Below are 14695 nucleotides of genomic sequence, written 5' to 3' on the forward strand. Positions count from 1 at the left end.
TGTTACTGGGCTCCAGTATTGCTATTTAGGCCATGATACCATTTTAATTACTGATCGTTGTCTTGAATATTGGCAAAATCAGGATCATGGCCAGAAGAAAACAACATTTTTATTTTTTAAATCAAAATGCTCAAATGCTTTTCACTCAACCAATTATAAACTCAGACAACTCATGAAAAAACAGACAACCTAAGGAAACATTTGCAGACTGTTGCTGGGAAATGGAAAGCCTTGTCTGAATGGTAAGTGAAAGGAAGCTCATTAATATCCCTCAAGAAGAATTAGTGTAAATACTTGAAGCTGAAATAGTTGCAGGGTGATGGGAACATACGGGAGTGGAACTAATCAAATAGCTCTTCGAAGACCCATCGCAAGCACAATGAGTGGGATGGCCTCCTTCTGTGTTTTTATAAAGTATCCAATGATATTAACTAATCAACTTCTACAGGCGCATCATCAAAAGCATACTTGATGGTGGAATCACAGCGTGGTACAGGAGCAGCTTTCCTCAAGATCGGAAGAAGATGCAGAAGGTGGTGAATGCAGCTCAGAGCATCAAACAAACTTCCCTCCCCTCCATGAAGTGCATCCACAACTCCCTCTGCCAAGGAAAGGCAGGCAACATACTGAAGGATCTGTCCAAACACATTCCTTTTCTCCTTCATTCCATCAGGGAGAAGGTTGAAAAGTGTGAAATCATGCATCAACAGGCTTTCTTCCCCACACCCATCAGGGCTGACCACAATAATGCTTTCATGCTGCCCTTAATTTGTATTAATTGATCTTCTCTTCCCATTGCAACTTAATACACCACTTGATAATTGTGTTCTTGACCCTCTATTGTATACAGCTACATGGTTGATAAATTTGACCTGTTAGATTGCTTACAGAAGAACCCTACGCACTGAAACATATATAATGTAATATGTAAATTTAACTTTTATAATACTTTAATGAAAAGTTAAGTTGAGCTGAATCATGTTTGGTTTCATCAGATCTTCCGAAGACATCAACTTTTGTGATCCTGGGGATCCAATCAAGTATGACGTCTGGCTGCCTCAGCTATCTCACAAACCTGAGTGGCCAGTGAGCAGAGAAAGGTTTTGTTTGGCAGAAACCTGGAATCCTAAAGCCTTTCTCCATAACCATCTTGATGGCCTTTTGACTACCTATGCCATCAAAGACCTTGTTTGGTTTCTATGATATGGTCTTCATAAATCGAAGTATTGGATTAGAGATGTTATGATAAAGTTGTATAAAACATTGGTGAGGCCAAATTTGGAGCATTGTGTGCAGTTTTTGTCACCTAACTACAGGAAAGATATCAATAAGATAGAAAGAGCAAGAGAAGATTTACTAGGATGTTGCTATAACTTCAGGGAAAAATTAAACAGGTAAGGGCTTTATTCCCTGGAGCGCAGAATGGGGGAAGATTTGATAAAGGTATACAAAATTACAAGGGGTATAAATAGAGTAAATGCAAGTAGATGTTTTCCACTAAGGTTAGGTGAGATACAAACCAGAAAACATGGTTTAAGGGTGAAGGGGGAAAAGTTTAGGGGCAATATGAGGGGGAACTTCTTTACACAGAGAGTGGTGGGAGTGTGGAATGAGCTGCCAGCTGACGTGCTGAATATGTGCTCAGTTCTAACATTTAAGACAGGTACGTGGATGGGAGGGGTATGGAGGTACGTGGATGGGAGGGGTATGGAGGGCTATGGATTGGGTGTAGGTCAGTGGGACTCGGCAGAATAATAGTTTGGGACAGATTAGAAGGGCTGTGTGTAATTTTCTATGAATGGTTTTAAAGATATTAAACCTCTTCCATGCAATAAGATTCTGTAAATTGATTAAAATATTCATAATACTGTATATATTCATATAAAAGTTGAATTTTCTAGACCATTTTTTAATGTTAAATATATGGGGTCAACTATTTCATGGATAATACTTTTGAGGGAGTGACATTTGCAGTAGAATCCAAAATACTATATCAGTAGCAGGTCCAAATGGTCTTTAAACAAAAAAAAGAACTAAAATACAATGAATTAAAATAATAATAGTCTGTACATCAAAACCCACATCCTACTAAGTCACAAAAACCATAAGAATAAAACACGAAAGTCTGCAGACACCATAACTGAGGTAAAAACTCAAAGGGTTGGAGGGTGGGAAGAAAGGGGGAGCTCAAAGGTGTAGATAGGTGGGGGGGGTGAGCAGAGAGATGTGAAGGGATAGGGAAGGGCATGGAGTGGTAGTGGGGGTGGGGGAAATGACCCTGTGGGATCCAGCAGCATATGTATCCAAGGTGTCAGTCTTTCAGAAGCTGAGGTTGGTGTGGAAACTGGTGAGAGAGTTGATAACGATGCTGAAAAATGATGGTAGTTGGGACCAAGTTAAGTATCTACATCATCAGAAGCATCGATAGCTTCGGTCTTTGGGTGGCCAGCACTGGGTGGGAAATCCACGACGAAGGCATTGAGAGATCTGGTTGCCGGACTGAGCAAGCATTTGCAATTGAGGCGTCAGGAATAAGGCATTGTTGCTTTTAGAAATATTTTCCTACACATGCTCTTTTATTTGTATCCATCAAACTCAACAGATGACCTTAGTGAAATCTGTTTAAAGCTCATAATTACAATATATTACCATTAACATTACCTACCGTAACACTGTGCACATGGCCACTATCACACACATACTACACCTGTTCACATCACCACAATTTCATATTCATTGTTATGTACAGGTACTTGCAACTATTGATCTGATATCCGTGAAGAACTGGGGTTGACTTTACATGAGATATTTAGAAATTCCAGATTTTTTGAGCAAAAATAAGAGGTTGAATTTTAGACAAGATTTATTTTTACTCAAGTATATATGGTCATTACAATTAAAGAAACACACATTTTCACATACCTTTTTCCAAGTATCACCTACTTAAATGAATGGAGAAATGCTAATCTTGTCAGCCACGGTGGTGGGAGTTGGGGGGGTGGAGGGCGCAGGGGAGGAAGGGCCCATAGATATCTCATCAACCCATCTGTAGAGCAGGAGGTCAGAGGCTTGGGAGGACAGGTCAGCATTTTGCTGAATGGCACAGAACAACTTGCCAGCATTTCTCTTCCAATCCAAAAGGAAAGGGAAAGTAGTTTTTGGCCGATTGAAGACGGGAGAGAGAAAAAAGAAATATACAAATGTATTAAATGTTTATCAATTAATACTGCCAAAAATAAGTTTAAAGTTTTTTATTTCATTATTTGTATTTTTAGAATCAATGTTCATGTCATCTTTGCCTGACTTGGAGTCAATGATCCCACAAGTGTGAGAGGAATGAATAAAGATGGCTAGCTGAAATAATACAATTGCTTGAATTCTGCCAATAATCAGAGTCAAATGGGTAAGATCACAAAACTCAGCAAGTGAATTTAAGTACAGGAGTTGGCCATTTAACCCCTTGAAACTTTTTCAGCTTTCAATTACACCCTGGCTGATCTCTAATCTAGCTCCATATAGATTTGCCCCATATTCCTTCATATCTTTGTCCTAACAAAGGTTTATCAATCTTAGATTTAAAATTAGCATTTCAACCAGCATAAATTACCCTTGGTGGAAGAGATTGTTAAAAATACCGCCCATCCTTTGTGTGGAGGCATTTTTAAGAAATTCACAAGAGAAACCACAGGTCTATATTTTAAGATAATATTCCTTTGTTTCAGATCCCACAGCCAGTGGAAATCTTTCTTCTCGAACTACTTATACCCTCTTAATATCATGAAAGCCTCTGTTAAATTACTCCTTAACCATTAAAATTCTAATGAGTGCTAACTTAATTTATGTAACCTCTCTAAAATTTAAACTCTATCCTGGGCATTATTTTCACTGATAATGCCATCAAAATTAACAAAACTGCAGAAAGAATATACAAAAATTGGCATTATTTTTTCCCCCAACTGCCTAACTTTTCAAAGGAAGGGTAAATATTCCTTTTAATGCTATACAAACTTAAAAATCCAGAAATTTTCCATGAATTCAAGTCACAAAAGCAATATTTCCAAGCAAATAAACATTGCATCTGCCACACCGCAACTAGCCTCAATATGGCATCCAGTAACCTTGTTGCCAAGGCAACATTAGTAGATGTTAGGTGTTGTAGGTGAAGCAAAGGCTATTCATGTAGCTCAGGGGAAGTGGCAGCAGGCAGCTAGACTGTTTGTATTAACTCACCCATGAAAGACCAGCAAAAATCATTCAGTAATGGTGTAGAAATCTTGGCCAACATCAATGTATTACTATTACACATTGATCATGCCGCGAAGTGTACCTGTACATTAGTTAAAATACAATATTTAACATAAAGTATAACCCCCTACCTAATATTTCTTGAAGATGAAGGAATTTTTGTCTCTTTTAATTCATTAAAGCCTCTGGAAAATTAATTGAAGATAATTTCAAAAGACCCTGGGAAAGAATGTAGGGATCATATTGTGTGATAATCCTGTGTGAACCAGCTTTGTGCTGCCTGTTCTTTATAATGACAGATTTTTTTTGTATCATGGGCATCAAGGGGTATGGGGTTAAGTACAGGAAGGTGGTGCTGAGGTAAAAGGTTAGCCATAATATTATAGAATGCTGGAGAACGTGCAAAGGACAGAATGGCCAACAGACCTGCTTCCTTTCTTATATTTTTATGAATATGATTTCAACACAAACATACACTATTGATTAACAGGACATATCATTATGGGGCTAATGTTTTAATTTGCCAGCACTGCTCAAGCTGAGTCTGCACTGTGAAAATTACCTGCAGCTTATAAAATGGAGCAGATGCTGATGGTTATCCCACCAATCAATCTGACCCAGAATGGGAAAAAAGAGTAGCATATAATTGGTGATGTACTGGATACCTTGGAGAAAAGGTATTGAGTGGAAGAGATCCCAAATCTTCAGGACTCTGGTAAGCATCCAAGTGGATGCTCAGACTTCGGTGGGAGCAGAGCCATTGAAGTCAATGCCAGGAGTCAAGCTTTGAAAACTGAATGGTGTAAGCAGTTCATTAACGACATATAAACAGTGGAGAAACATTAATAAATGAGAGATGATAAAAGCGCACCATCACTGAATTTCACACACACAGCTCAGGAAATGACATGGTGCCAATTATAATGCACGGAACAGGTGTAATTTACATAGGGTGTGAAACTGGGCATGAGTGCCCAATAGCCAGGGAAGGGGTCAGACCAAGGGGCTATCAGCCAGATGGAGGTCAAAATTATATATGCAGGCATAGAAATTGGATGGGCGGCCTTCAGAGAAAATGGATGAGTATGGGCATGGAGAATCCTGCCAGAGTACATGTAGTCAATCCAAAGCAGGATAGAGGGTGTGAGATTTAATTTGGTTCAGGGCTTTGCCTGAAACCTGAAGCCCATTCTTTCAGGACGGAAATGTTTTCTGACTCTGTTTCGAAGGCTGTGGGTGCCATGAATGATGATTTTTCCAGCATTTTCTGTTGTTTAAATGAATTGTCTGCAACCAGTGTCACAGCTTCCAATACAGAACAATCAACGGTCACCAGATGTCTGATTGCAGCAGTGAAAGTACAGACTGCTGTCGTGCACAGTTATTTTGCTGCCAAACAAACTCAAATTGCAGCTACCCTGGCTTCAAAAATATATTAGGGTGTAGGTTAGTGGAGAGGAAATTGGGTGACATGGACTCATAGGGCCGAATTGGCCCATAGCAGTGCTGTATGTCTAATTTTTTTTAAATTTAAAAATGCTGGTTATAGTCCACAAAGGGGCTTGTAGAGATTCAAAGCATAATTTGTCCTCCAACAGATTATGAGAGACTGTTTCAGAGAAGTGGCAAAGATTCAGCCCTTCAGTCTTGTCACTCAGCCAGCACAGGCTACTGCCAACCCTGCGAAAACAGTGCAATCAGAAATTCAGTCAGAGCTTCACTGGCATCTGCAAAAAGTCAGTAGCTTTCCACCTGCCATGCACCATCCACTGGGTAGGGACGGGGCAGGTGGATGTACATGGAAGACAAGTACCAGGGCATGGCATAATTTCATTGAAAACTTTGGCTTGGAGTACATTATTTTTTGCTATAGCTTTAATTTTTGTTTAATTGCTAAGATGATGCTCTCATAGTTAATTAGATTTAGATTTGGGGGGGGGGGGTGGTGTCACGTGATGCCATGGAGTCAGAAAGCAGGAACCCAACCCTCCCAGGAAATCAATTTTAAAAAGTTATCTAAGCAAAGTTCTAAAAGTCAACTGTGAAAGAAAACTACATTTAAATACTCCAAGAATGTCACCAAAGTAAAATACAACTGCAGAAAGAAACACGTGCACAAACTAGATAAGCCTTCCATGGCAGTCAGCATAGTTAGTGCCTTTGCTAGGGCTGGAAGATTTCAGGTGTTACAACAGGACCTGGAGTAGGAGGAAGAAGACATAACAGATACATAAGACAGTGATTGTGATGAAGAAGGGGAACAAGAAGTTGTACAGAAGAAAGTTTTAATATCTTCCAAAGGTAAAAAGCCAAAAACATAAAAAAGAGAAATGTCCCAATGAAGATTTCATGAGGGAATTGAAGAATACAAATAAACAAATTAAAAACTATTTTACTATTGTGAATAAATTGGAAGTTGCTAAGGGTAATTTGGATGAAGGAGTTCAGACTGAAAGATGGAGTGGAGGATGTAAAGGTAAGAGTGGGAAAAGTAGAGATGGACAAATGCACTGGCTGTTGAGAGAGACAAAATGTGGGGAAAAACTGGATGCACTGGAAAACTTTAGCAGAAGAAACAATATTAAAATTGTTGGACTTATGGAATGTGCTGACGGTCACGATCCTATACGTTTTTTCCAAGATTGGATACCTGAAGTTCTGAGAGTGGAGAAAGTTGGACAAAATATTGAAATTGAAAGGGCACATAGAGCCCTCATACCAAGACCAGGACCAGATCAAAACCAACATTCTATATTGATTAAATGTTTACGACATCAGGAGAGGGAAAAGATATTGATCACGGCAGTGGAAGGAGCAAAAGAAAGCGGTGACCCACTTGATTTTGAAGGAAGCAGAGTATTGTTTTATCTGGACATAGGTGCAGCTTTATTGAAGCAAAGATGAAAATTTAATCTGGTTAACAACTCCCTTTGGTAGAAAGGGTATAAGTTTGTGTTGTGTCATCCAGCAACTTTGAAGATAATTCTGCCAAATGATGAAACAAAATTCTTTTCGGACTATAAGTCTCCAGCAGTGTTTGTGGAAATACTGCAAAGTATTAGACTGGCGGAGTGATTAATTCAAGATAATGTGTGTGTTCTTATTTTTTAATACTCAGATACAACTCTTGTATGCAAAGAATTATTAACTATGATATTGATTTTGGGATAATGGGAGCCTGATTTCTTTTGAACCATGTGTATTATTGTGGAAATGGCCACAGTCTGTACAATGGAGGGGAGTAGTGTTGTATTTTATATTAACAACTCAAGAAGGGGGGGGGGGTTATTAATTTCAATATATATGTTACATACTTTAACTGTATTTCTTTCTTTATTTTCTGTTTGGACTGCTGGAGGGTGTGTGCCCTATCACAGAGGACAAAGATTGAGCAATTTATTGGAGGAGACATGCAGGGAGAGGCGAAGGGGGAACATATGAAAAACCTCTGGAAAAATATACAAGTTTTAGTGTTAATGGGCTTAACACCGAAAAGAAAGAAGAGTATTGGCATATAATAAGAAAATGGGAGCAGACCTGATCTTCCTACAAGAAACTCACTTAATTGACAAAGAACATCAAAAATTAAAAAGGGATTGGGTGGGGCAGGTCTTTGCCTCTTCATTTAACTTGAAAGCAAGAGGGGTGGTAATTTTTTTAAATTTTTTTAATTTATCACACTATGAACCATACTGACTAAAATACGCACAAACATTTCCCTCTTGAATATACACAGTGTCATTTTCTCCCCTTTTCTCCCCTCCCTTCCCTCCCTCTTTCACCCCCCCTCCCCACCCACTCAACGTTCGACATATATGATAGATTAAACCCATTAAACAATGTCATCACACAATGAAAATAAACAAGAAATTTGTGTCATCTACTTTTATATACTGGGTCAGTTCATTTCATCTTCTCCTTCTGTCATTTTAGGTGGTGGAGGTCCGCGGTAGGACTTCTCTGTTGTGTTCCATGTAAGGTTCCCAAATTTGTTCGAATACTGTGATGTGATGTTATTTCTTAAATTATATGTTATTTTTCCAATGGAATACATTTATTCATTTCTATGTACCATTGCTGTATTTTCAGGCTATCTTCTAATTTCCAGGTTGACATTATACATTTTTTTTGCTACAGCTAAGGCTATCATAATAAATCTTTTTTGTGCTCCATCCAAATCGAGTCCAAGTTCTTTACTTCCTATATTTCTTAGAAGAAAGATCTCTGGATTTTTTGGTATGTTGCTTTTTGTGATTTTATTTAATACCTGATTTAGATCTTCCCAAAACTTTTCCACTTTCTCGATGCATAAGAATCTTCCAGTTAGCGTACAAGATGTGGAAATAGACCTTGTAGGTAGGTATACTCAGAATCCTCAGGAGTTGAATATATAGTCAGAAAATGTCTTTGGAAAGGTAAGATATCAAAGGTCTCCACAGAAAAATTAACATGGAAATATGAACTGGGAGGCTATCAACTCCCTAATTTTTAAAGATGACTATTGAGCAGCTCAAATGAGATTCCTTACTATCTTTTTTTGAGGAAGGAGATTTTTTTTAAACTTTTTTTTTGAGGAAGGAGATAAACCTGCATGGGTGAAAATAGAATTGGATAAAATAGAATAAAATGGCAGAAGGTTTTATATATAAATGTGATGTGAAATTAGTAACTGGTGAGAGAGAAACCCCTTTCCTAAAACATTTAATTAATACATAGTATAAAATAAATAGTGATATTGGAACAAGGCAGGTGGAGGGGGGGGGGGGTTGGCTTATTTCCCAAAACCCCTTTAACTCATAACAGGCTTATACCCTATACAATGGGTAACCAATTTTTTTAAATTTGGTCTCGTAAGGGGATAAGATACAGTGAAGATTGTTATGAGCAACTGATGTCATTTGAACAATTAAAATATAAGTATGGAATTCCCAATAATACAATCTTTTGTTATTTTAAAATAAGAGCATATCTAAGGGGCTAACAAAGCTTTTATCAAACTGTAGTAATATAGAGACTCTGATTCAAAAGGGAAATACAAAGAAATTTACTCTAGCAATGAATCTCTTACTTGAAATGGGAACCCCCAAACAGAGAAGGGAATCAGACTTATCTGTAAAAATTGATGAGCAAAACTGGGGTGAATTATGTCAGTATAGTATGACTAACATGATCAGTGTAAGATATAGATTAGTACAATATAATTTTTTGGATCAATTATATCCCACACCAAAATATATTAAATATATTAAAATCACACCTATCAGACTGATGTTTTAGATATGGAGAGGAGGTAAAGACTCTTTTACATTCAACTTTGTCATGTTCTAAAGTGAGACCTTTTTGGGTAGATTTAGGACATTTCTTAGAGTAGATTACTTCCCACAAAACCCAGAATTATTCTTATTGGGAAATATTATAGGGATAAGACCTAAACTGAAACTATCTAAGCATTTAACAGAATTTGTTAAAATTGCATCGGCAGTTACTTGAAAATCTGATTCATGTCTAGGTATGACACGTTGGGATGCGGAAATGCATAGTAGTATTCCCATTGAGAAGATTATCTATAACAAGAAATAAGTACAACATATTTTTACAAGTTTGGCATCCATATTTACAAATGTCAGGCATAAATCTTCAGTTGTGTTCTTCCTAACCCTCAAGACTTGTGTTATCTTCTCCAAGGAATCTTAAATAGAATATGAAATTATGATCTGTGGAGTGTGCAGCCCTTTTCAACAATCCACTCTGCTTTCTCTTTCTTTACTTTATCTTGTTTTTTTTCCATATCTACTTCTTTTCTTTGGGGTCTTTTCTTGGATGGGTAGGGATTGGGGCATAACCATCATGGAATAAATACTCAATTTACTTTTATACTTGTACTTTTTAACTTTGTAATTGACACCATGTTCGGTCAAAAATTTTAAATAAAATACTTTTAAAAAATTTTACATTTCAGATTTATTGTAATGCATACAAGTGCCCTCCATTATGTTTGGGACAAAGGTACTTATTTCCTTTATTTGGCCCTGTGCTCTACAGTTTTAAATTTGCAATCAAACAATTCACATGTACTTAAAGTGCACATTCCAGATTTTATTCAAGGTTATTTGAATACAGTTTGATTAGATCATGTAGAAGTTACAGCACTTTATATACATAGTCCCCTCATTTCAGGGCACCATAATGTTTGGGATATTAGGCTTCACAGGTGTTTGTGATTACTCGGGTATATTTAACTGCTTTGTTGGTGCAGGTAAAAGAGAACCAGGCTTGCTTTTAAGCTTTTGATCACCTTTGGAGTCTTAGTTGCCAATTTTCAACATGAGGACCAGAATTGTGCAATGAAATTTGAAGAAACTATTATGAGGCCGAAAAACAAGAATAAAATCTTAAGAGACATTGTCCAAACTTTAGGATTACCAAAAGTAACAGTTTGGAACACCTTTAAGAAGAAAGAGCTCAGTAATCACAAAGGGATTGGTATTTCAAGGAAGATCTCCACTGATGACAGAAGAATTCTCATCATTAGTGAAGAAAAATCTCCAAATGTATGACTGACAGATGAGAAACACCCTTCAGGAGGTAGGTGTGGATGTATCAATGACTACTGTCCACAGTAGCCTTCATGAACAGAAATACAGAGGCTGCACTGAAAGAATCAAAGTGGCCTACTTTGGATTTTGGGCAGTTTCTTTACACCTCCAAATTTTGCTCTTGACATCACTCTGATCCTGGTTAATCTTGGTCTCATCTGTCCCCAAGACTTTTTTCAAGAATTCTGCAGGCACTTTTAAATACTTGTTGGCACACTGTAATCTGGCCATCCTTTCTGTGGATGACTTATGGTTTACATCTTCGAGTGAAGCCTCAGTATTGCTTTTTGAAGTCTGTGGCAGTTGTCTTTGACATATCTAAACTTGGCTCCTTTCTGATCTATCGGACATACGTTTGGGGATTTTGCTTCATTGTGACTCTGCTCTTCATGTTGATAAATGGCAACAAAGACTTCACAGGCGATCAAAAGTTTAGAAGCAAGCCTAGCTCCCTTCTACCTGCACCAATGAAGGAATTAAACATTCCTGAGTTATCACAAACACCTGGCACCTTGAAATGAGGGGACTATGTATATAAAGTGCTGTAACTTCTACATGATCTAATCAAACTGTATACAAATAACCTTGAATAAAATCTGGAATGTGCACTTTAAGTACATGTGAATTGTTTGATTGCAAATTTAAAACCGTGGAGCACAGGGGCAAATAAAGGAAAAAAAGTGCATTTTTCCCAAACATTATGGAGGGCACTGTACATGACATCACATAATTCTTTTTCCTGCATGCAAGGCAGAATTACTGCAGCACAAAAAAACTGACTCAACGTACACATGTAAACAAATGAATGTACACAAACTGACTGTGCTATACCGAGATAGAGAAAAAAATCAATAAAGTTCAAAAGTAAGGGTCCCTAAATAAGTACATGATTGAGTTTTTTGTTGAAGAGTCTGATGATGGAGGTGTAGCAGCTGTTCCCAAACCTGGTGGTGTAAGTCTTGTGGCACCTATAGCTCTTTCCCCTGATGGTAACAGTGAGAACAGAGCATGTGCTGGGTTAATAGAGTGGGAACTAAACTGTAGGATCATTGGTTGCAATTAGTTGGACTAACCTTATCTGAATTCCCCACTGGCAGCACAACTATTATCTTGGTTGCCTCTGCCTTTCCTTTTCTGCAGTCTCCTCCTCCTAGTGCTTGTCCTCCACATGCTTCTGCACCTCAGCTCCTTGGCATGCATCTGCTGATGACGGAGAGGTTGTGACAAAATGGCAAGGAAATAATTTCAAGAACCAGCAAATCCCCGTCCCTGACTCCAACAGATGTCAGAGCTGTCAAGGGTATTAAATACACTGCATATCCCTAAGATTCAGAAATATTCAACAACATTATATTACAATTAAAAACTGTGCAACAATTAAAAAAAAGTATTCATTAAATTAAATCACTTTCAAAGCCATAATATTTGCTGGGGCTGAACACAAGCAGTTCAATTGTTGGCATTTCCTGCCAAGTTCCAATCTAACAACTCTTAAAAGCATTACATTGATCATTTGGACCTTATACTTTTCCTCGGGCTGAGAACCTTTTTGATGATAAACAACTCTACTCACACAGAAGCCAATAAGGTCCTCTTGAGTAGAAAGTAACTGTTCACATTGCAAACTACAACCGTGACTTCTTTGAGCAGCTGACTAAATTTGTGAGCGTTCAAGGTCACTATTCTATCAACAAATAGAGGGGGCACAGACATGGCAAATGTGCTTGGAGCTCTGCCTGAACATCGCTGCTCAGATTGGAGGGTTTGCTCCTGGAAGATTCTCGGAGTTCAAGACCCCCTGGCCAGAATCTTCCCTGTCACATTCTTACCCCACCCATCTTGTTCTCTGACTTTCCCGAACAAATAAGATTTGACTTTCTCTCCACCTCAAGATCTGAAGGGAGAGAACACAAGTAAAGCTCTGATATTTTAATTAAAATACATCTGGTTTTATCTCACTCAGTATAAACATATCTGCAACTTTGGCAATTCCAAAATGCAGCTTCATATAATACAGTGAATTCCCCTGCGTCCATCCCAACAAATCTGCAACTAATTATGAATCTCTTTAAAGAGCAGGGTGTGGGGTTCCAGCATGTTGTTCTGACCTGATTTCCTGTCTATGGTTCACTCCACCAGTAAAGCTCAAGCAACAGAGAAGTCAAATAAGCACAACATGAGACCTAACATCAAGCCTGCTTTGAGGGTGAAAATCATGAGAATTAATACAAAAACTAATGCAAGATTTATATTAACATTTCAAGATTGAAACTGTTTACAATGGGTATTTGTCCAGCATACAAAACATGATACTTCAATCCAATGAACCATGATTAATTTTATTTAACTAGAGACCATTACACAACACCAGGTCTCAACATAAGGTATTGCATCTATCTGCAGGACTGACCTGGAAGGACCCAGATGTTTAGAGGTGCTGAACTACATTTGACAGCCACTGACTCAATTTAACTTCTACTATGGAGGCAGCAAGTAGCTGGTTTAAATGAGAACATTTTCATTGAATTGATGACTACATTGTTCTCCACTGAGATTCAAATAAGAGGAGAGCTTTCTGAACACCTAAAGCAGATACTACTTGTTACTGGGAGCCTTCTTTCCCCTCATCCTTCTTCGCTTCCAGCTTGCCCCACAATATGTGAATTTTTGCAATCTTGTTCTACTTTGAACAGAATGCCTGCTAATACATTGATGCCTGAGGCAAACTACAAGTCATCAACCAGAAATATTTCCCTTCCCACAGATGCTATCCAACCTTTTGAATATTTCTCATGTCTTCTGCTTTAGAATATAAAACTGGCTTTAGATATAAAGCAACTGGCCAGAATCCGTGAAGTCAAAACAAAATATTTTGGAACCTCTACCTAATGTCTGCTACTCAAAAGAACCCTATCAGGTTAAAAAAAAGTTCAGAGATTATACAAAATACAACCAGTCAATAAGTAGTGAATTACACTATTATTTAGCACCAGTAAGAAAGTCTCCATTCTGCACAGCAATATTAAGAGGGGGCACTGACCAGAGCAATGAGTTCCAAAATTGCATTGTTGGCTCAGATCTAGTATTACACATTAGTTAATATTAATTAATTATATCATGCCTGCTTCACATATTTCAAATGACTATTCATTGCACATGTCTTATTATTCTCACTATTGATGTGCGTCCAACAAATATTCAAACCACATAAACCATTTAGGAGATCTCAGGGCACAAAGGGTCCGAAAATATGGCCACGTATAAGACAATGTTGTCTTTGTTTTGCTTATGCCTCGGTTTTAGGTTCCAGATAGACAATAGATTTGGGCAAAAGATCGTCGGCAAGGTTCTTTCCCCTCTTCATATTGAAAATACATGTTTCTAAGCAGGTGAGGAAGACAAGAGATGCTAGTGCATCTTTTAACCATTGCAGTATGGTTAGTGGAGCTGTTAGCACAGCTAACTGTACAGTGCCAGCTATTGGGACCGAGGTTTGAATCCTCCACTGTCTGTAAAGAGTTTGTGCATTCTCTCCGTGTCTGCATGGGTTTCCTCTGGGTGCTCCAATTTCCTCCCACTTTTCAAAACATACCAGGGGTTTGTAGGTGAATTGGATGTAATTGGGCGGCATGGGCTCTTTGGCCAAAAGAGCTTTTTACCATGCAGTATGTATAAGTTTAAATTTACATACTCTGGGCACTTGATTAACTAAAATCCACATCTGAAAAAGGACTCAAAGTTCCCAAATGAAGTTGAGAAAAAGGCCCCATGAGAAACATTTACTAAGACTCTTAATTGTGATACATCAATATACTATTCATAATAATATCATGAAGCAGAAATTACTTCTGAGT

Source organism: Narcine bancroftii, chromosome 9, assembly GCF_036971445.1.
Source record: "Narcine bancroftii isolate sNarBan1 chromosome 9, sNarBan1.hap1, whole genome shotgun sequence".
Lineage (NCBI taxonomy): Eukaryota > Metazoa > Chordata > Chondrichthyes > Torpediniformes > Narcinidae > Narcine > Narcine bancroftii.